This window comes from Myxocyprinus asiaticus, chromosome 17 (genome assembly GCF_019703515.2).
Source record: "Myxocyprinus asiaticus isolate MX2 ecotype Aquarium Trade chromosome 17, UBuf_Myxa_2, whole genome shotgun sequence".
NCBI lineage: Eukaryota > Metazoa > Chordata > Actinopteri > Cypriniformes > Catostomidae > Myxocyprinus > Myxocyprinus asiaticus.
The window spans coordinates 23824955-23849465 of record NC_059360.1 but is presented as its reverse complement, the minus strand read 5'-3'; the positions used below and the strand labels follow the sequence as shown (position 1 = coordinate 23849465).

Genomic DNA, 24511 nt, shown 5'->3' with positions numbered 1-24511 from the left:
ATGGAGGTTTACATGAAGACAAGAAACACTGCATCGTCACGATCTCTGTAAAGTAAGAAGCAGATTTTATTACCGTCTCTTCAATACAACACACAGCAACAAATGAATGATTTACTTACTCTATAAATGCTGATGTAAGAAACGTATCCAACATTGGCACATAATTCTGCTGTACATCCCGTGGTTGTGTGATAGTTTATAAACTTATATCACTAAATTCTGGTATTATTATCCTTCTATTTATTTACATATTCTTTTACACATTCGCCAGAAATGCAGCTGTTGCTTACTTACACATTGCAAAATAAGGTGGATAAATCAGGGGTTCTCAACAGGGGGTTCAGAGGATGCCTCTTTGCATTAAAATGTTTATCTAGACTTGGAGTATATCAGTTGGTTCTCAATTATACAGGTTGGTATGCATTTGTACCTTGGTTCATCTGATTTTGATGTCTAGCAACGCATCTGAAGCATTTGGTTTAGCAGCGTCAAATACACAGGCGGAGGCACAACCTCGGCTAATGCACCTATATGGCTCTGTAGATGGATACGGCTCAATGGACAGAGCAGCGCGAGCGCAAAGTTCTTAAAGCTCAAGCTCTTAAACTCGCAGCTTTGTGAGAATCAGTGAGAAGCAGGGCGCGAGAAGTGGAAACCATTTGAATTTGGCATTCATCAAAAAAAGCTTGAGAACCACTGCTATAAATGAACATTATGTTCTCTGCATACACCGTGATAGTGTGTTAAAATACAACATGACAACAAGAGCTGTTGATCCGCCGGTCTCCTTGTTTCATGCCACCCTACAATTACATTAGTGATCGCCGGGAAAGCACCAAGGTACATTTACCTCACCATCACCAGAGAAGCTGTATGTTATGTACTGTGTTTATGTAGTGTGTTATGATTTGACTTAATTTCAAACAAAAAAATAAGTCCAAAGGACCGAAATATTCCACGATCCACAACGTGAAGTTTTAATGAACTCAAATTTGTATCTTGTAGGCTATAGAAGTTATTATTAACAGAAATTCATTAACAGTAATTAAACTATTCACAAATGCATACGAAACATAGCCTAAATGTACACAGAACTAAGAATATTTTAAGAGGAAAATGCCAGAGTCACGTGACGCCATGCAAGGTTCGGACATGTGAACGGTGAGCTCTGCGCACTTTGCTAGTTTGAACACTTTTAATGATATAAACCGGTGAGATTCGATACACTCTGTTCCATAACTGTTCTAGGAGGACAATATGTCAAAGAATTCAAAAACCTCGGGCTCTGGAGACATTAAAAGACACTTACGTGCTCAAGCTGATACCCCTGAGAAGGCCGCAAGCCCAGGACTCGATTTGGTTGGGGAAGTGTGGGAAATTCGGCGAGAAATGTTGAACTTGCCGGCAATGCAATGATGAAGGTCAATGCTGACTTGGAAGATCTTGCTGTAATATGTCGATCGATCACTGCCATGGAGACGAAATTCACTGAGGTGGTCACAAGAGTGGGGGATGTCGAGAAACAGATCGATTATCTGGAGTCATCGGAGAGGGAACTAGCTGCTAATCAGCTAGCAACCCAGGTGGATTTGGAGCGCGTCTGGGAGAAAATGGAGGACATGGAGAACTGTAACCGTTGGAATAATGTCGGTGGAAGCTGAAGAGGGTCAGGATATGGTGAAATTCCTGGACGGGCTTTTCCGAATCTGCTTGACATAACAGGCTATAAGCTGGAAATCGAGCAAGCTCACAGGGTTCCGGCTCGGCAATCCACTGAGGGAGACAGGCCACGAACCATTCTGGCCAAATTTCTGAGATCATCTGATAAAGATCTTGTGTTGCGTGAGGCGAGGTGTAAAGGAAGGCTTTTTTGGAAGAACCACAGCATTTTCTTGTTCCCTGATTTTGCAAATTCGACAAGAGAGAAACGTGATCAATTCAAGGAATGCAAGAAACTCTCACATCAACGGAAGGTCGCTTTTGCACTGATGTTCCCGGCCAAATTGAGAACAGATGCTAAGGATGGCTGCAAAACATTTACATGTCCCCAGCAAGCGATGTCCTTCATAAAGTCAATGGAGTAAGTTATTTTGTGGTACTCACATTGTAGCCGAATGGGCCAGCTCACTGAACATTAGTTTGACTGTCTGAGGAAACTGAGCACCCCTTTTGTTTTGTTTGTTTTTTTCTCTTTTATTTGTGGTGGTTCCGCCTAGCGGCTGATGTTTGTTTTTTGTGGAATAACACACCTTTGGGACAGTTCTGTGGATGAATCTACATGTTTTTTGTGTTTATTCCACCTATTGGCTGGAGTTTGTTTTATAGATTATCTGTTGTTGTGTAACTCTGTCGCACTAAATTTGAATAGAAACATCGGACTTGAGCAATCCGCTCTCGTAGGCGTGCATGGACTGCTTGAGTTTAGAGGGATGTACGCCAGTTCGCGCTGTCGTGCATGGGGTTAATGCGCACGTTTTTGTTTTTGATGTTTGTTTGGTTCTGGGGGAAGTTCGGGGTTTGATTGTTCCACTAATGTTGGAATGTGATCTTTATAATTTTGTTTTTGACACACAATCTATTTTTTCTCATTTGTCAAAATGTTATATGTTATTATGAGCGGATTGTCTCTCTCCACGTGGAATGTGAATGGCTTAGAGCACCCCATATAAATAAGGAAGGTTATTTCTCTTCTTAAGCGTAATAAATATGATATAGTGTTTCTTCAGGAAATGCATTGTTCCCCGCAGGAAGCTGAAAAATTGGGGTGGGCATGTTTTCTTTTGTGCTGGCTCAAGTAAGAGCAGGGGAGTCATTACACTGATAAGTAAGCATATATAATTCAAATGTCTCAAACAGATTAAAGATAAATTAGGAAGAGTCATTATTGTTTTAGCAGAAATTCAGGGACAAAGTCTTTGGCTAATATTTACGCACCTAACATTGATGATCAGGGCTTTTTTATAGATCTGGAAGGGTGCAAGCCGCTGGCACCGCTGCAAGCCGCTGGCACCCCTCATGATATAATAATGGGAGGAGACATTAATCTGTTGATGGACTCAGTCCTTGATCATAGTGAAGCAAAAGTGTGCAAGCCCCCTAGAGCAACATTGACGCTTCACAGGATGTGTAAAAATCTTGGTCTTACAGATATTTGGAGACTTTTGAACCCATCTGATAGGGACTATAACAAATTTTCATCAGTACATAAGATTTATTCCAGAACAGAATTTTTTCTTTATATCTAAGTCCCTCATTTCATCTGTTGTTGATTGCTCAATTGGAAACATTTTAGTCTCAGATCACACCCTGGTGAGTTTGGAGGTGCTGCCACATATGGAGAAAAGGAAATCATTGAGTTGGTGCTTTAATGTATCCCTTTTGCAAAATCCTGAATTCCAACAAATGTTAAAGGCTGAAATCAATGTTTATATGGAGACCAACTGGTCCTCAGTATCCTCTGTGGGTGTGGCTTGGGAGGCACTTAAGGTGGTTCTTAAGGGCCAGATCAGACAGTATTCCTCATTCACCAAAAAATCCAAAGCATGAGAACTCGTGGAGTTGGAAGGGAATATTAAAAGTGCCGAGGCAGAACTGAAGTGCCAAACGTCGTCTGATGGCTTCAGAGAATTGAACTGATTGAAATACAAATATAACACTATTTTGTCACGGAAGGTGGAGTTTTGGCTATTCAGGGCATGACAGTCATACTTTGAGTCAGGGGATAAGGCAGGAAAACTTCTGGCTAGATATAAAACAGAGAGTCTTTTTCTACCATTCCCTCTGTGAAATCTGCTGGTGGTGAAATATTTACCTCGGCCATTGATATTAATAATGCTTTTAAAGAATTCTGTCTTGATCTCTATAGTTCTACGTCTTCGTCTACTGATGAGGATATTAGAAACTTTGTGGAACCATTAGAACTTTCTAAACTGACAGCTAAGCAAAAAAAATCTCTTGATTCTGAAATAACCTTGGAGCTTGGCGAGGTATTTAAGGTGTTGCCGACAGGCAAGGCTCAAAGTCCAGATGGCTTTGCCGATGAGTTTTTTTTTAGATCTTATGCTACAGAATTGGCTCCACTTTTGCTAGAAGTTTATACGGAATCATAAAGGATTGAATGCTATAGCTAAATCCTTTATCTGGAATAGTAAACATCCTCGGATGTATTCTAACAAGTTACACAGACCAATTGACAAAGGTGGGTCAGGTCTCCCCAAGATTTTGTTTTACTATTATGCTTTTGCCTGGAGAAGTAGAGACACATCCCGTTATCTCGCACATGCATTTAGTGTGGACAAAAGTTTCCCGCGTGTTCAATTCTGACATTTACCTGAACATTGCCGCAAGTATTAGGTTAAACTCTAAATTGTGCATTAACAAGTCCCCTTTCTGCTGGACAGAATGGGTTGAGAAGGGAGTTGCTATGCTGGGTGACCTGTATGAAAATCAATTTAATATTCTGCATCATTTTTATTGGACTCCCTCTTGATTGGATAGGCTTGGCCTTAAAGACACACCTACTTGCTGGCGATGCCAGTTGGAGGATGGAGACATAGCCCATGTTTTTTGGTTCTGTACTAAGATTCAAGAGTTTTGGTCGAGGGTTCAGAGTTATGTGTGTGAGGTCTTGAGCACTCAGATTTTGTATTTTGGGTGATTGGGCGGGTATTAACGTAGGGAATATACACATAAAAAACTGGGTCCTTACCAGCATGATGATCGGCAGGAAGGTGATTCTTGGGGGATGGAAGTCGGCTGGTGCTCCCTCATTTCATGAGTTGGGCAGAGTGGCGGCCTTTGAAAAGATGTCACATAGACGGCTGGGCAGTTTGGGTGCCTTTGACAAGATGTGGAACCCTTTTTCTTTTTTGTTGGTTAATTTTTTGTGTCTTTTTATATGTCATTGAGTATTTTCTTTGGACTGTCTGCTTATATGTGTGTCTGTCAACTGGGATGTGTTATGGATGGCGGGGGGCGTATTTTCTTTGGACTGTCTGCTTGTATGTGTGTCTGTCAACTGTGGTGTGATGGGTGGTGGGGGGGCAGGGGGGGTGGGCATATATTGATGAAAGTTGATTCCATGTTTTCATGTGCTGTCTGTGTTGATTTGAGTTTGGTATCAACAAAAATTGTTAATGACAAAAAAAAAAAAAAAAAAAAGAATGGAATGCTTCCGCCAACCATGACGCAAGCCCGGATCAGTCTGATTCTTAGAAAGGACAAAGATCCAAGCGAGTGTAAGATTTACCGTCTAAATTCCCTGATCCAGCTAGACATTTAAATATTTTCAAACATTATGGCTAACCAATTAAGTAAGGTTATGATATCTCTTATACATACAGATCAGGTGGTGTTCATTCGGGGCCGTAGCTCTTCTGATAACATTAGGCGTTTCATCAATATCATGTGGTCAGTGGCGAATGACCAGACTCCGGTCACTGCCATCTCACTTGACACCGAAAAGGTGTTTGATATGGTAGAATGGAATTATCTTTTAAGATTTTGGAAATGGTATGGGTTTGGGAATACTTTTATTGGTTGGATTAAGTTACTTTATAGACACCCGGTAGCGGCGGTACAAATGAATGGATTAATTTCAGATTATTTTACTCTGGATAGGGCCCAGCAGGGTTGCCCTCTTTCCCCATTATTGTTTTGTCTTGCCCTGGAACCATTAGCAGTTGCGATAAGAAAGGAGGATGATTTTCCAGGGGTGGTGGCGGGAAGTGTGGCACATAAGCTTTTGCTTTATGCAGATGATACTTTATTATTCGTCTCTGACCCTACTAGATCTATGCCTTGCCTCCACAGAATTATTAATTCCTTTTCTAAGTTCTCAGGATACAGGGTTAATTGGTCTAAATCCGAAGCTTTGGCTCTAACAGCGTAGTGCCCGGTAACGGCTTTTCAGCTGGGCGCCTTCCAGTGGCCCAAACAGGGCATTAAGTATTTGGGTATTTTATTCCCAGCAAAAGTTAGTTAGAGTTAATTTTGACCCTTTCATAAAAAGTTTTTCGAGCGATGTGGGCAGGTGGGCTTCATTACATTTATCTATGATTGAGAAGGTTAATGTTATTAAAATGAATTGTATTCCAAAATTCAACTACCTGCTACAATCTCTCCGTATAGATGTCCCCCTTTCTTATTTCAAGCAATTTGATAGCATAGCGAAGTCCTTCATTTGGAATGGTAACAGATTACATTTCTGTAAATTGTATAGGCCGATTGACAAAGGTGGGCTTGGCCTACCCAAGATGTTGTTTTATTATTATGCATTTGGTCTCAGACATGTGGCTCACTGGTCGCATCCACCTGAGAGAGCCCCTCCCTGGTTTTGTATTGAGCTGGAAGCTCTTGCCCCTATTTCGCCATTGCAAAGCCTTTCTTTTAAACTAACCGGAGAAGTTAAGTTACACCCCGTTATCTCGCATTTGCGCTCTGTATGTACAAAAGTGTCCAGAGTGTAATTCGGACATTTATATAAATGTTGCCTCGAGCATATTGCTGAACCCAAAATTATGTTTTAATAAGTCCCCTTTCTGCTGGTTAGAGTGGATTGTGAGGGAGGTTACCTATATGAGAGTGGAGTGTTGAGATCTTTTGAAAATTTGGTTTAACATTTTGGGATTCCCAGATCTCAGTTCTTTAGGTATTTACAGCTGCGCCACCTGCTCTGTACTATTTTTGGGAGTAGCATACACCCCCCTAAAGCAGCAGATACTCTGGGAATGGTGATTACTGCTTTTGGAAAAGGTCATAAGGCATCAGTGTATTACTCCCTGCTAATTCAGGGTCTGGGGGATGGAGCTTTAACTTCTATCAAGAGATTATTAGAGAAAGATTTGAACTTGGTATTGGAGGAGGGAGTGTGGGCTAGGATTCTAAAAAACATCAAGTCTGCATCTAGAGATGCTTTTTGGTGTGTGTTAAGATCCAAGACTTTTGGTTGAAGGTTCAGAGTTTTATGTGTGACGTATTGGGCACACGGATTTCGTTTTGCCTCAGACTCTGTGCTTAGGGCGATGGGGGGGGTCATCGATGTGTGGAATGAACACATTAAAAATTGGGTTCTGACCAGTGTAATGATCTCCAGACAAATTATTGTAAGGGGATGGAGGTCGGCGGGAGCGTTACCATTTCAGGAGTGGTGCACGGAGATGGGGAGGGTGGCGGCTTTTGAGGAAGCGTCATTTATAAGACTGGTTAACTTAGATTTGTTTGTTGGGAATTGGGGTAACTATCTGTAGTTTTTGGAGGGCTCTCGGGGAGGGGGAGTGGAGAGAGAGGTATAGGTATAAATGTGTGTGATTATTATATATATATATATATATATATATATACTACTGTTCAAAGTTTGGGGTCACTTGCCTGAAATGATTCTCATGATCTTAAAAACCTTTTGATCTGAAGGCGTATGCTTAAATGTTTTAAATTAGTTTTGTAGACAAAAATATAATTGTGCCAACATATTAATTTATTTAATTACAAAACTAAAATTTTATTTTAAAAAAAAGTTTTTGAAATGGATGACTTGGACCGAATAATAAAGAAAAGCAGCCACTAAGTGCCCAGCATATAGATGCGAACTCCTTCAATACTGTTTAAAAAGCATCCCAGGGTGATACCTCAAGAAGTTGGTTGAGAAAATGCCAAGAGTACATTTCTGCAAAATCTAGGCAAAGTGTGGCCACTTTGAAAATGCTAAAATATAATATAGTTTTGATTTTGGATTTTTTTAGTCACAACATAATTCCCATATTTCCATTTATGTTATTCCATAATTTTGATGACTTTACTATTATTGTAATATGTGAAAGCAAATAAAATAAAGCATGAGTAAATGACCCTAAATTTTTGAACGGTAATGTGTGTGTGTATATATATATATATATATATATATATATATATATATATATATATATATTTATTTTTTATTTTATTTTATTTTTTTTTGCTTTTTTTGCTTTTTTGTGTGTGTATATACTCATGTGTGACACAATGTTGAGGGTCAGGGCGGGGTTGTGGATTGGGAGGGGGAGGGGGAGGGGGAGGGGTAATAGTGGGGGTTAAATATTGATTCTTTGTATATATGATTTGCTTTTCTTTATTTACTCTATGAATCAATAAAAAATGTTAATCACATAAAAGAGGAAAATGCCAATACTTGCACTTCTTAAGTGTATTAATTTAAATTATATTTAAACAGTAGGCTAGATGCAAATATTATTTGGAGCCCTCCACCTGCGTTTTGCCTTATTAACGTTAACGATTAATCGAATAATTGATTGTTGATTTCCACAACAATAGATAATGAAAATGTCTGAAAATTGACATCCCTATTCCTGACCAAACTAAACAGTACTTGTTGAAAACAAAAACATTGCAGGCACATTTTATCAACCAAACATGATTTTTTAGCCATATGTAAAACAAATATTGAGTCAGGTTACACTGAACAAAAGCTCAAGGATCTATTTCTACTTGATCTAACCCATAAAAACTGGTTCTAGTTGATGCAGTCTGGTTTATTAGAGAAATGTAATCTCAAATAAAATACTTTTTAATTAGGTAATTAAAATGTTGCAAAATAAAGCAAAGTTTTTAGGTTAAATTACAATTTATTTTTATTGTTTTTTACATTGTGACTTAAATGTGACTATTAAGATTCTTTTGACTACATAATAAGACAGCAGCCATGAAAGATTTCAATTAGGCTATGTCTATAAAGAGATCACAAGTCACACACTTAACAACCACCCCATGATCTGACAGGTTTCAGCAGAAGCTATCTCAGTCATGGCGATTACTTGAAATGCCTGTCCTGTACCTGCCACCAGCATGCCAACTGACAGAACACATTAGCAGTGGTGTGTGTGTGTGTGTGTATGTGTGTGGTTTAGATGCATTTTCTACATCTCAAAGAATGGGTAATACAGTCATTTTGCTTGGCCCTAGCTGTCCAGAAGGGCTAGTAACTAATGGCACATTTTCTTGTGTACATATTCCAATAATTATTCTATGTTCATTAGGCAAGTCATAAAATATTGATTATGGATCGGCACATTATTTTATCGATATGTTTTTGAGGCACTGATATATTTAACATTAGCCGCTATTTAAATTAGAAGCCTTATTTGCGTCCTTTCTGATTCACTCAGTTGGGCTTCTGTTTATTGTCTGGCGTAATAGCATTGGGGGTGATATAACATTTACTGAAGCAGGTCGCAAGGCAAAGGTATCACAACATAGGACAGGTATTTTAGAGCTCCATGCACACAAAACTTACAAAGGTTTTTGTACTTCTTCAAGAATAAAAGGACGTTAATGAGATCAGGTTAGTGTATGAAACTGGTTTAGCTGCGCAAACTGAACGATTAGAAATTATTATGCAATTTCTATGTATGTCTCTTTGAAGAGGTTTCATTCAAACACAAAAAGACATAACTAAATTCAACTGAACATTTATCTGAAAATACATTGTGTAGGCTATATGAAAGATGCATATACACAACATATTATCCAGAAATGGCTAGAGTAAATAATATTTGTCCCTTGATAATGTTTTGAGTCGAATTTAATGGAAAACTATGCGAGTTGCGCTCTGTGGCACTGCAGTATTTTGAGCAGCCAGCGGAGATGGCAAGACTGTGCTGTGTACCATCAATTTTTCCCCACCAAATTTAGAACGCCATGTCGTCAATTGTGCAATGGGTAGCCCTATTTATATCTAAAAAAAATCCCGATATATGTCGATAATCATTGGTAAGATTTTCCGATATATAATATAATATAATATATTACTGGCCGATAATGATAATGATTAAGTGCATGATTAAATAACACCCTGAATTTAATTCATTCAATGAAATTTGCAAAACAATGACAAAGCCAACCTAAGCATGGCACTTGACTTCAATGTTGTATGTTGAAATTATCCTCCCCCCAAAATCCACATCCATACACAGACACCAGCTTCAATGAGAAGGCAGTGCTGATAGCCATAACGGACTTTTTTGCCTCTGAATTAATGTGCTTAAGTGCTTAGCTAAATGTTTCAGCCACAGAGAGGAACTGCTAGGTTTATAATTCTAAATGTATTCATAACGTTCACTGTTGCATTATCTGTTATTCTCTAAGCTCTGCGCTTTCTGAAAAGCCTTCATTCAACCATTCTCAAAGATATAATCAGTCAGTGTAATCTTGCTAATGTAGGGAGACATAACATATGGCATTTTGAGACAAAAATAAAGCCTATAGGCCTACATGTCATGTAAGGTTTTGACAGAGAGGAAGGACTTTTTTTTTTTTTTTTTTTATTTCACTCAATGAAAAGTTGAATTATAAGGCAGCTGATGCATATCTTGGAATAACCAAAAAAACACTCCTTTTCACCACATCTTTTCAAGTAATCCACTGGACTGAAAGTGAACATCTCCCCCAAAGCATCTCTTTCTTTACAAACAGCATAAATTAAACATTGGCCCTCACAAAGCTTATTCACAGAGTACCAACTTCGTAAAACCCTCCACACAAACACATTGGCCAATGTCACTAGTTCTGCAATCATCATAATCTCCTCACAATGTATAATAGTCTTGCACAAAGGTACTAAAAACATTTAACATTAAACATTTGACAATATCATTAAGGCATATACACCCACTGAGAACTTCATTAGGAACACCTGTAAACTAGGGATGTCCCAATACCGATACTGGTCCGATACTTGGACAACAAGGCAAGTCAAGTCATTTTTATTTGTATAGCGCTTTTCACAACACCCATCGTTTCAAAGCAGCTTTACAGAAAATCATAAATTAACAGAAAATTAAACTGTAATATCTATAAAGTCTTAGAATCATGTATAACTGTATAGTTATGTAATATTCACTGTGTTATATTTAATTAATAATTGCGTTATATTTAAGCAATACCTCACATCTTTAATGTTCTGTTGTGCAGCACTTTATTTGACAAAAATAACTTAAATGTTGTATTTTAAGGATCTGTGTAAAAGCATTTTATATGATAAAAATAATGCAATGTTATATTGAATTACTTGTAATGGTTCTCTTTTCATTTGATTAAAGCTTCAGTTAATTTATTTTTAGACACCCTTTAAAAATAAAATTGAATTAAACTATTGTAATTAAACTGTTGTAAACAATCGTCACCTTCAATTTGCTAAATAATTTTTATTGACCTTTACATCTTGGTTTTAATTTGAGTTACAGTTGCTGAAACCAAAAGTCAGAAGGTCTGCTCTCTTTGTTTTTTTGTTTGTTTGATTTTTGTAGTGATTACTTATATATATTTTATTATATATATATATTTTTTTAAAACTGCAACACTGCAAAAACGTCATGGTTACTGGTGTAACCTCCGTTCCCTGATGGAGGGAACGAGACGTTGCTGTCGATGTAGTGACACTAGGGGTCACTCTTGGGAGCCCGAGACACCTCTGGTCTTTGATAAAAGGCCAATGAAAATTGGCGAGTTGTATTTGCATGCCACTCCCCCGAACATACGGGTATAAAAGGAGCTGGTATGCAACCACTCATTCAGGTTTTACGCTGAGGAGCCGATATAAGGTCCGGTCATTTCAGCGGGTAGTTCAGCGTTGTGGCAGGAGGGACCAACGTCTCGTTCCCTCCACCAAGAGAGGGGGGGAAATTTAAGTGGAAGAATACATCACATGGTCTTTCCAACCATGTGGAGAGCCTTCAAGGTAGATCCTGCCCAATGGGGGAGGAGTTACTACAACATGGAGACTGGGGCAGAGGGGCTCTGCCCAAGGAAGACGCAGTTTGCCAGCAGGGAAATTAATTAGCAGAAGATATAGATCGTATGGGGTTAGCCTTACAGGGAACCGCCACATGCGGAGCACCTACCCCAGAACCGGGCTCTTAGTTAGCGCGTGTACTGGGCTGGCAGCGAGTCTCTCCGAAAACTCGACTGCCACAGGGCTCGGAGGAAGTCAACCAGGGAACAACTTTTGTGAACACTACTGGGAATTAACAGCGCACGTCTTCAGCTCAAAAGGAGGTGGAAGGCGCTATGTGCAAGCGATACACCCGGCCGGCTATCCCGGGCTTATCCGTTTGTGTTGCGTGCCACTACCTGGGACGAAACCGGTTCCACCCGGAGGTTGTAGAACCTTGCAAAGGTATTGGGTGTTGCCCAGCCCACTGCTCTGCAAATGTCTGTTAGAGAGGCACCTCTGGCCAGGGCCCAAGAAGCCGCTACACCACAGGTAGAATGGGCTCGTAGCCCTACCGGGGGCGGCATGTTTTGGGCGAGATATGCCATAGTTATGGCGTCAATGAGCCAGTGGGCGATCCTCTGCTTGGAGACAGCGCTTCCTTTCCGCTGTGCACCAAAGCAGACAAAGAGCTGCTCAGAGACTCTAAAGCTCTGCGTGCGATCCAAATAGATGCGTAAAGCGCGCACCGGACACAGCAATGACAGGGCTGGGTCTGCCTCCTCCTGGGGCAGCGCTTGCAGGTTCACCACCTGGTCCCTAAAAGGAGTGGTGGGAACCTTGGGCACATAGCCCGGTCGGGGTCTCAGGATCACGTGAGAATAGCCCGGACCGAACTCCAGGCATGTTTCGCTGACAGAGAATGCTTGCAGGTCACCTACCCTCTTGATGGAAGTGAGCGCAGTCAGGAGGGCAGTCTTCAAGGAGAGTGCCTTAAGCTCAGCTGACTGCAAAGCTCAAAGGGGGCTCTCTGTAGACCCTGAAAAACTACAGAGGTCCGATGAGGGAACGAGGCGCGGCCTGGAGGGATTCAGCCTCCTGGCGCCTCTTAGGAACCTGATGATCAGATCATGCTTCCCTAAGGACTTACCGTCGACTGCGTCGTGGTGTGCTGCTATGGCAGCAACGTACACCTTCAAGGTGGAAGGGGACAGCCTCCCTTCCAACCTCTCTTGCAGGAAGGAAAGCACTGATCTGACTGCGCATCTCTGGGGGTCTTCCCGATGGGAAGAACACCACTTAGCAAACAGATGCCACTTAAAGGCATACAGGCGCCTTGTAGAGGGAGCCCTAGCCTGAGTGAATGTGTCTACCATCGCAGGTGGGAGACAGCTTAGGTCTTCCGCGTCCCGTCCAGGTGCCAGACATGGAGATTCCAGAGGTCTGGGCGCGGGTGCCGGATGGTGCCCCTTCCCTGGGACAGAAGGTCCTTCCTCAGGGGAATTTGCCCGGGGGGAGCTGTCGCGAGGAGCGTGAGGTCCGAGCACCACGTCTGGGCGGGCCAGTAGGGTGCTTACCAGGATTACCTTCTCCTCGTCCTCCCTGACCTTGCACAGGGTCTGTGCAAGCAGGCTCACTGCTGTGCAAGCAGGCTCACATATTTGCGAATGCCAGGGGACCAGCTGTGTGCCAGCGCGTCTATGCCGAGGAAGGCCTCGGTCAGGGCGTACCAGAGCGGGCAGTGGGGAGGATTCTTGGGAGGCGAACAGGTGCACCTGTGCCTGTCGAATCGACTCCAAATCAGCTGGACCACCTGAAGGTGGAGTCTCCACTCTCCCTTGAGGGTAACGTGTTGTGACGGCGCATCCGCCGAAGTGTTGAGGTTGCCCGGGATGTGAGTGGCTTGCAGCGACTTGAGGTGCTGCTGACTCCGTTGGAGGAGACGGCGGGCGAGTTGTGACATACAGCGGGAGCGCAGACCGCCTTGGCGGTTGACATATGCTACCGCTGCCATGCTGTCTGTCCGAACTAGCACGTGCTTGCCCTGGATCAACGGCCGGAACCTCCGCAGGGCGAGCAGAATTGCCAGTAACTCGAGGCAATTGATGTGCCAACGCAGCCGCGGACCCATCCAGAGGCTGGAGGCGGCGTGCCCGTTGCCAACAGCGCCCCAGCCCATTTTGGAGGCATCTGTCGTGACCACGACACGCCTGGAGACCAGTTCTAGGGGAACACCTGCTCGTAGAAATGAGAGGTCGGTCCAAGGGCTGAAAAGACGGTGACAGACCGACGTAATGGCCACGCGGTGTGTCCCGTGGCGCCATGCCCGTCTCGGGACTCGAGTCTGGAGCAAGTGCTGAAGCGGCCTCATATGCATCAACCCGAGCGGGGTGGCCACCGCCGAGGATGCCATATGCCCCAGGAGCCTCTGAAAAAGTTTCAGTGGAACCGCTGTTTTCTGTTTGAACGCCTTCAAACAGGCCAGCACCGACTGGGCGCGCTCGTTCGTAAGGTGCGCCGTCAAGGAGACTGAGTCCAACTCCAAACCGAGAAAAGAGATGCTCTGAACCGGGAGGAGCTTGCTCTTTTCCCAGCTGACCCGAAGCCCTAGTCGGCTGAGGTGTGAGAGCACCAGGTCCCTGTGTGCGCATAACACGCCTCGAGAGTGAGCTAAGATTAGCCAGTCGTCGAGATAATTGAGAATGCGAATGCCCACCTCCCTTAATGGGGCAAGGGCAGCCTCTGCGATCTTCGTAAAGACGCGAGGAGACAGGGACAGGCCGAAAGGGAGGACTTGTACGATACACCTGACCCTCGAATGCGAACCGCAGGAAGGGTCTGTGTCGAGGAAGGATCGAGACGTGAAAGTACGCGTCCTTCAGGTCTACCGCCGTGAACCAATCTTGATGCCGGACGCTTGCTAGAATGCGTCTTTGCGTCAGCATCTTGAACGGGAGTCTGTGTAAAGCCCGGTTCAGTACAAGATTGGCCGCAACCCACTGCCTTTTTTCGGTACAATGAAGTAGGGGCTGTAAAACCCTTTCTTCATCTTGGCTGGAGGGACAGGTTCTATCGCGTCCTTCCGTAGGAGGGTAGCGATCTCCGCGCAAGGTAGCAGCATTTTCGTCTTTCACCAAGGTGAAGTGGACACCGCTGAACCTGGGCGGATGCCCGGCGAAGTGAATCGCGCAGCGGAGTCGGACAGTCCGGACCAGCCCTCATGACGGACTGGAAGGCGCAAGCCATGCGTCCAAGTTCCGCGCAAGGGGGACCAAAGGGACAACGTCATCGGATGTACCGGCAGGTGGGGCCTCGCGGCGGGGCGGAGCTCGAGGTGCCACACCACATCGTGGCCGTGCTGTGTCCGAGGACATCGAAGCACTTACCTGGCTCCTTGTGACCACCCCCGGAACAGTCTGGGACGGGGGAGGAAGAGGCCTGTCCTCGTGACCCGTGGAGACTGTCACATCGGGGGCAGATTTGTGCCACAGCTGGGCGCTCAGGGCAGGAGACCGCCGCTGGATCGCCAACCTGCCAAATGGAGTGGTGGACGGTGGTCGTGATGCCAGCCGTACACACCGGATACGTGACCCAGGGAACAAGGAAACCACTCTTGCTGAGCTCTTGAGTACTGCAGCCACTTGGGCATGCAGTGCAATTAAATGCAAAGGTAACAAAAAGATGAAGATCTGCTTACCAGCTCCAGAGCAGTGGGTTTCGTTGTCCCTGGGTCGCCCGTCTCAAGGGCGCTTTGAAGCCTTTCACGGGTTCTGGGCAGCCGCGAGATGGGTGGCGTCTGCTTCCTGCGGTGGGCTCCACGCCGGGGCCAGGCCGAAGGGGCAGGCTGCGGCGGAGCCGGTGCAGTCACCGCAGGGGGACGCCCTTGGCGATGAGTAGATGGAGTGCGGGATCTTGAGCCGCTTCGGGGCAGGATATGCCGGCTAGCATCCATCTACTGCTCTATCATCGAGAACTGCTGGGCAAAGTCCTCGACGGTGTCGCCGAATAGGCCCACCTGGGAAATGGGGGCAGCAAGGAATCGTGTATTGTCGGCCTCACCCATCTCGACCAGGTTGAGCCAAAGGTGGCGCTCCTGGACCACTAGTGTGGCCATCGTCCGCCCGAGAGACCGCGCCGTGACCTCCGTCGCTCGGAGAGCGAGGTTGGTCGCCGAGCGCAGTTCCTGCATCAATCCCGGGGCGGAACTACCCTCGTGCAATTCCTTTAGCGCCTTGGCGGACTTGCAGGAGAGCCATGGCGTGCAGGGCGGAGGCGGCTTGTCCAGCGGCACCGTAGGCCTTGACCGTCAGAGACGACGTAAACCTACAGGCCTTGGACGGGGGCTTTGGGCACCCGCGCCAGGTAGCGGCGCTCTGCGGGCATAGGTGCACCGCAAGCGCCTTTATCCACCGGGGGATTGCCGAATAACCCTTGGCCGCCCCACCATCGAGGGTAGTGAGAGCGGGGAAGCTGAAAAGATCGGGACCGGGCAGTAAAAAGTGCCTCCCGTGACCTTGTCAGCTCTTCATGCACTTCCGAGAAGAAAGGAATGGGGCGGGGCGTGGCTTTGAGCGGCGCCGCGAGCCCAGGAACCAATCACCGAGCCGCGAGGGTTCAGGGAAGAGCGGTGAAATCCACTCTAACTGACGCTCACGGCTGCCCGGGAAAGCATGTCGTCATCTCCGCGTCAGCCTGTGACTGGGTGATCGACCCCGACTGGACGAGCCCGCTCTCTAATGCTGCGCTCGAGAGCTCATCACTTTCGCGGGCTCCGAATAAGAGGTCGAACTCACCGTGAGACGAGCCAACGGACTCACCCGGAAGCCCGATCGGGACAGACGAGCGTGCTGGGGAATGGGAGGTCCGCGGGGGGATACCCGGCGGAGGCGGTCCCATTGGGGTCCCCAAATCACCCCCAGTGCTAGCCGCGCTGGCCTCAAACCCGTGGGTAAAAGGACCGAGGCGGGAGCCTCTGGGGTGGCTCGCTTTCTTATGAAGGCGAGCCGCGACCGCAACGTTGCCATGGACATATTCTCGCAATGAGAACATGACCATCCACGAACGCTGTCTCCGCGTGAGCAGTGCTCAGACACGAAAGACAGTGATCGTGACCGTTAGAAGGCGAGAGATAACGAGCACAACCAGGAATAACACACAATCGGAAAGCATCTTTAAAAAGACGCGTCTTTAAAAAGACGTTCCGTGTGTGCGCTCTTTTAGAGAAATATATACTCTTTTAGAGGGGAAAAATGCTCTTTCAGAAAATATACTCTCTAGTTTTTCTGCCGAAGCACCCAGGGGCGTTCTCTGCAGTGCACCAGTGCAGAGGAGGGAGAAGCCGCTGAAATGCGCCGTCAGATCCAGCAGAGGTGAATGAACAGTAGTATTCAGCTCAGTGAGCATGACCGTTCGCCTCCGAAGAGAAAATCTGAATGAGTGGTTGCATATCAGCTCCTTTTATACCCGTATGTTCGGGGGAGTGGCATGCAAATACCACTCGCCAATTTTCATTGGCCTTTTATCAAAGACCAGAGGTGTCTCGGGCTCCCAAGAGTGACCCCTAGTGTCACTACATCGACACCAACGTCGAGTGAGTGACAGATAGGGAACATTAAACAAAAAAACAGGTATCGGACTTGGTATCGGTACTCGCACTCGTTCTCTAAAAAAATGGTAACGGGACATCCCTACAGTAAACCTTCTTATTAATGTGATTATCTAATCAGCCAATCGCGTGGCAGCAGTGCAGTGCATAAAATCACGCAGATATGGGTCAGGAACTTCAGTTAATGTTCACATCAACCATCAGAATGGGGAAAAAATGTGATCTCAGTTATTTCAACCTAGAGTTGGCGTACTCGAGTTTGGACTCTGGATTGAATTTTAATGGACTTGGACTTGTCACGGACTCGAGCCTTTGAGACTCTGGATTTTTTTCCGAGTCCAGCCGAGTCCATGACATTTGTGATGCAATGAAAAATAAATACATAAATAACAAAACAGGAATTAATGAACACATCTCTGTCTGCATGCAGCTGTACCAGCCCCTGAAGTTGTAGATGTAGCCAGAGTTGTTTCACTGTGTTTAAACTAACACACTGACACACACATACGCACATGCACAGGCACACTCATCAGTCAACCAATACACTTGAATGTTATTACAGAGACTACTGTATAATATCGACTACCAAGGTGGCTGGGATGACGAAAACATAAAGATAGGTATGTATCCAGTGTGATAGAAACTAAACAAGGCAATTTCACATGACACAGGGCCTGGCAACTGGTCAAATTGCGTGTTTGTGCAGCCAAGACGGTGCTCGCATTGCGGTTTCATCGTGGTTAAAAACTTAAAATCAAGAACTTCATTGAGTCAAGTCACCCACATCATGTCTCTCACAGTTTACTAAAAACAACATATCAAAATAAAAATACATAAAAATAGTATTAATATTGGATATTATTATTTTTAGGCGTATGTATCTACACATGTCGGCTTCTGTAGTCTCTTTTGGTCCACGCAATGTTGTCAGCTTGAACTGGTCCATAATAGCTTGATGAATTAACTGTGTAACTTTTTTAATAGTCGGGGAAAAAACTTTATTGCTAAAGCAGACAGCAACTCTAAACAGATAAACAGCAACAATTTATTATTGATTGACTATTTTCAAAGCCTTGACGAGCTACTTAAAATACATTCTTTTACAGCATTTGTCCACCATTCACAACATTCAACCATGTACAATAAAATATTAGGATATTTTGGGCATTGAAATGTTTGGTTTATAATTGAATTGTAGACTATAAATTAAATGTATTATTCTATGACAGAGTTTGTGTATGAATCTAATCTTCATGTTACGAGATGAATTTAGGAATTATGATGTTTTTAGTTTAAATGTTTATTTTATTTTATTTTATTTTTTATTGTAAACCACCGGGTAACTTATGCATGTCTTTTTTTAGCCTACAGTGGCTATAAAAAATCTGCACACCCCTGTTAAAACAGCAGGTTTTTGTGATGTATAAAATTAAACAAAGATAAATAATATCTGACTTTTTTGCACCTTTAATGTAAAAATTACAACCTATGCAATGCCACTGAAAACCAAAGTGAAACATTTCAGAGAGAGAAAAAAAAAACTTATTTGCATAAGTGTGCACACACTTTTATAATTGGGTATAAGGCTGTGTTCAGAATCAACCAATCATCAAGCTCATGTGAAACAGTACACACATGTCTTCACCTGAAGTGACTCTGATTAACTCCAAATAAATCTCAGATGTTCTTGTAGGATTTTCTTGTTTGCATGCTACTACAAGAGCCATGGGCCACAAAGAGCTTAAAAAGCATCAACGGGATCTCATTGTTGAAAGTATCGCTCAGGTGAGGGCTACAAAAAAATGTCCAAAGCATTAGATATACCATGGACACAGTAAAGACAGTCATCAACAAGTGGAGAAAGTATGGTACAACAGTGACATTATCAAGAACAGGATGTCCCTCCAAAATTGATGAGAAGACAAAGAGAAAACTGGTCAGGGAGGCTGTCAAAAGGCCTACAGCAACATTAAAGGAGCTGCAGCTCTTTCTGGCAAGTACCGGTTGCTCCCTACATGTGACAACTATCTCCCGTACTCTTCATCTGTCTGGGCTATGGGGCAGGGTGGCAAGACGCAAGCCTTTTCTGACGAAAAAAAAAAAACATCCAAGCCCACAAAAACCTATATCCAGTCTCCCAAAACCATGTGGAAAAATGTGTTATGGTCTGATGAGACCAAGATTGAACGTTTTGCCCAAAATTGTAAAAGGTATGCTTGGCGCAAAAACAACACCGCACATCAGCAAAAGAACACCATACCCATGGTGAAGCATGGTGGTGGCAGCATCATGCTTTGGGGCTGCTTTTCTTCAGCTGGAACTGGGGCTTTAGTGAAGGTGGAGGGAATCATGAATAGCTCCAAGTACCAGTCAATTTTGGAACAGAACCTTCTGGCATCTGCTAGAAAGCTGAAAATGAAGAGATCTTTCACCTTTCAGTATGACAATGATCCAAAGCACACATACAAATCAACGAAAGAATGGCTTCAGCAAAAAAGTATTAATGTTTTGCAATGGCCCAGCCAGAGGCCTGACCTGAATTCTATAGAAAATCTGTGGGGGGACCTGAAGAGGGCCGTACACAGGAGATGCCCTCGCAATTTGACAGATCTGGAATGTTTTTGCAAAGAAGAGTGGGAAAATATTCCCAAGTCAAGATGTGCCATGCTAATAGACTCTTATCCAAACAGACTGAGTGCTGTAATAAAATCAAAGGGTGCTTCAACTTAGTATTAGTTCAGGAATGTGCACACTGATGCAGTTAGGTTATTCTAAGTTTTTTTTTTTCTTTCTTCTCTGAAATGTGTCACTTTGGTTTTCAGTGGCATTTCATAGGTTGTCATTGTTACATTAAAGGTGCAAAAATTCTGATACGATTTATCTTTGTTTAATTTTTTACATCACAAAAACCTGCTGTTTTAACAGGGGTGTGTAGACTTTTTATACCCACTGTATATCTCTGACACTTTTGAAGGACAATTCTGTTAAATTTATGACTCAAAATTAATATTCTCCATGTTTTTGCAGTTAAAGAAGAGCTCAATTAAATTTTCTTTGGTTGGTATTTAAAGATTTCCGACTGATTGCAGACCAACGCTGCTGCCGCTCAAGAAAATATAAATTATTATTTATTTTTTTATCTTCTGCTGCAGCTGCTGCGAAATGCACACGGAGGCATCAGGGATTTAGGTACACGAGCAGCACCCAGAACTGCCTTGCACTGTGCGGTTTTCCCGCAAATTAACTCGAAAATCATGTCCGTGACAACATGGCACTTATATTATCAGTGGGCTTTTCCAGTGTTTTTGTATTCAGAAATAAATCTCAGTATAGACTATAATTTCTTCAGATAGGGATAATTTTAAATAAAACTAAATTAAATTGAATTGACAAATTAAAAATGAAGTAGAAATAAAAACGAAATTAAAATTAGAAACATAACCTTGGTTGTAATGACTAACGCAGCTTTCACTTTCTTTAGTCTACAGTATATCAGTTCTCAGTGTGTCGGACACCTCTGAAAGAGGTGATTCTCAGTTCAGTGTACTGTTGAAGATCAGTCCAATTTGTGAACTAGTTGGAGTGTTCATTGCAAAGAAGAGTTAGGAAAAGCAGATATCACCAGTTCTAGGATCATATTACTCCCGGATATCGGCTCATTTAGAGTCAGGCACATCCGAGAGACAGGTTAAAATTGTGGATCAGTGTTGACTCAAGATGCGAACTGTTTCAAACGATTCAGTCTGATTTAGTGAACTGGTTCAACTCGTTCACTAAAAAGAACCGGTTCAAAAGAATGATTTGTTCATGAACTGGACATCACTAGAAACTTGAGGCAGATGGGCTACAACAGCAGAAGACCTGTTGAATCTCGATTTCCACTGAGGCACACAGATGGTAGGATCAGAATTTGGCACCAACAGCATAAATCTATGGACCCAACCTGCTTTGTGTCAACAGTCCAGGGTGTGGTGTAATGGTGTGGGGAATGCTTTCTTGGTACACTTTGGGCCCATTAATACCAATCAATTTTCACTTGAATGCCACAGCATATTTGAGTATTGTTGTTTTTTTTTTTTTTATTTATTGTGGCCTTCTCAGTCACTGGATCTGAATCCAATAGAACACCTTTGGGATGTGGTAGATCGGGAGATTCAAAGCAAGAACTTGTGCAAAGACAAGTTTGTGCAAAACCTGATGATCCATGTTATCAGCATGATTTGACAATGTTCCAAAGAGCATTTTGTGTACTTAAATGGAAGGAAGAAAATCTGCTCTTTTGTACAAATGAGTTAACATGGTCACTGTCACATATTTGCTCATTTGATTAGTGACCTAAATTAGATTAGAATCTAAAATATTTCTTAATCTTTTTACAGCATAACATTTTCTTTCATTTGAATTTTTCATAATCTTAAAACTGATTATTCCCCAGGTTTAAAATAGAGATTTTCAATTTGGTTGTACACTGTATATACTGTACAACAGTTTTCTTTCAGTTCTTTTAAGATCACATAAGGAGCCTAAAAAAAAAAAAGACCATGAAGCATCCAAATGGCATTTCCTTGTTCAAGAAGAAACTTATTCTTGTTCTTCAAACATTTAATGATTTAAATCCCTGCAGTACGTTTCTGATCTGAATGGGAAATCACACTGACCTGATTTTACATCTACTCATATGAAGACCAGAGTCACTGTGGCTCTGTGGCAGGTAGAACGGGAGGGAATGAGCATCCATTTCTCAAACACATCCACAAATCAGACTAGTTCTGCACTTCAGCTGATGTGTACCTCTAACCAAACCTGCTTCAATTCACCTCAAACATATCCAGAAAACAGACATGTACTTCACTACAACAGATGTGTACTTCAAAATAAGAACTCTGTTCCAAGATTAAATAAGCATTTTTTTTTTCAAACATCATAATCCCCTCATATCCTCAAAAAGTCCACAAATGACAATAAATATAGTTGCATTATATCAGTAGATGTGAGAAAGTGAAAAGAAAGAAAAAGCGAGAGAGATAAACAGGGTCAGAGATGAGATGAGTGAGTGGTCAACAGTAGGGTTCAACTAACTAACAGCCGGCTGATACAGGATCATGTTTCCCCTGTAAGGGGATGGCGTGACAGTGGATGTGTGTTTTTATTACCTCATGATGCCCAACCCCCCACCCAGCTGTGACAGAGAAAACGAGACAGCGCTTCCTTATGCTACTGCTGCTGGGCGGCTCTCACATTCAATTTACTATTTGTAGCAACGGCCACCACATACTGTACCACTAAACACTGCATGCTCACACTGATTGTGATGTTACTAGCCTCCAGCAATTTCAGTACATTTATGTATGCTCTTACACACAAAAAGCGAATGGACATGGTGTGAGAGACATGACAGCTTTACATTTACTCCTTATTAAATTAACGTCATGGCAGGTCACAGAAAGGACAGCCAAGCTGTCGTTAACACAAATTTAAAGGGAAGGCAGAGGATGTGCTCATCAAAAGACTGTAGTCAGCATTTGTTTCACACAATGTCACCACAGAACATCATGTTATGTTACAGGGATTGTTAAAAGTGGACTTAACCAGGGATATAAAAAGACATCAACCTAGGGTTCAAACTAATGTGAAAAACCTAGGACAGTGACCTCAGGCTATGGTTAAATGCTGTGCTCAGGGGCACAAAGATTGGAACCAGAATAGCTTCTTGCAGGGTTCAAACCTGTAAACTAATGGCCCAGATCCCTTAACAAGGTTACACCACCAATTGCTCCTGCACCACCCTTGACTTGTGTAAATATTTGCTCTGACAACAATTCCATTCCATTACGATTCTTTCCCTAATGATTGCAATGCATAGTGAAATCTCACATTTGGTCACGATTCGATTAAAATATTTTGGAACTATTCAGAATTATTTTTACAAATATGCACAAAAAAGATTTAAAGTATTTACTAAACATTCTTAATTTAGACAGCACAGACATGCACCAGACTTGAGCACTAGAGTAACAGATGCATTTAGAACCAAGGAGGTTTGGCTTATATGTGTGACTGCATATATAAACAGAAAAATAATGTTACATGCATTATAGATATGAATGATATGTTACATATAGACATGATATGGTAGATATAGATATGTTGCATCCATTATAGACATCAATCCATCCATTTATTTGCTTATCTTACACTTTGCACAAAAGTGCACTTTTCCCCTTCGATATCGGGTGCTCCACGCCTGTGGCAGGAAGGTCTTGTTTGAACTGAGACATTATCTGTATTGCATTGAGTATTAAAGGAACAATATGTAACATTGGCATCAATGGGTACTGCAGTCCAAATTCAAAATATTGGAGAGATTTGTCTCCCCCGACCCCTCCTCCCCAGACTCAAAGCTCATGCAGGTTGCCAGGTTGAGGACACGCAACAGGAACAAGCAAACTGACAATGGCAAGCAAACGAGCCTTACGCTGTAAGTTGATCAGCTAATGTATCGTTTACAATGTTTTTATTGTTTGAATCATGTGGATTTTTTATAACTCTGTCAATGTTAGCTAGATGTTTTGCTGGCTTCCATGGCTGCTGCGTGCTGTGTTTGCCCACTAACTTGTTTCAAATCTGGCAACCCGGGGTGTCGAAGTACTATTGGGAAATGGGCAGTGGGTGGGATCACACAGGCCAAAACACAAACAGAAATTCCTGCCCGGAACGGACATTTCAAAGTAGAATATACTGGCTGTAGCATTGTTTTCGGAGAAGCCAGTATTTCAACTTGGCATGTTTCCTAAATCTCTAACATATTATAATTTTATGCTTTAGTAAATATATTACATATTGCACCTTTAATATACTAATTATAATTGATTCTTAAGTAAGTCTTTAAAAGGGCAGTAAAAACATCAGGGTCCAATCACAACTGACATAGCAACTGCAAATCAAGCAGTAGAGATTAGAGACACATTTCCAGTTGACTAGAATAAACCTACATATCAGACTTTGATATTTAACTAAGAAGCAGTTTCCTTGGTGAAGTGACCAAATGGCCAGCACCCCTCCCCCACCTCCTGATTTGATTGCACTAACTAGCCTAATCTTTATCCTTAAAGGAAAACGTTTCAAATTATTAGTGTGCTAGCAATAAAAAAAATAAAATAAAAAAAGGCTGTACTAGGTTACAGTCAATTTGTAGGGCACAAATA

General features: G+C 42.9%; 1 protein-coding gene across 3 annotated transcripts in view; it reads right to left on the bottom strand.

Moving 5' to 3' along the window:
• evla (Enah/Vasp-like a) overlaps positions 1 to 24511 on the bottom strand; it is a 70052-nt gene that overhangs the window by 38593 nt on the left and 6948 nt on the right. The window lies entirely within an intron of this gene.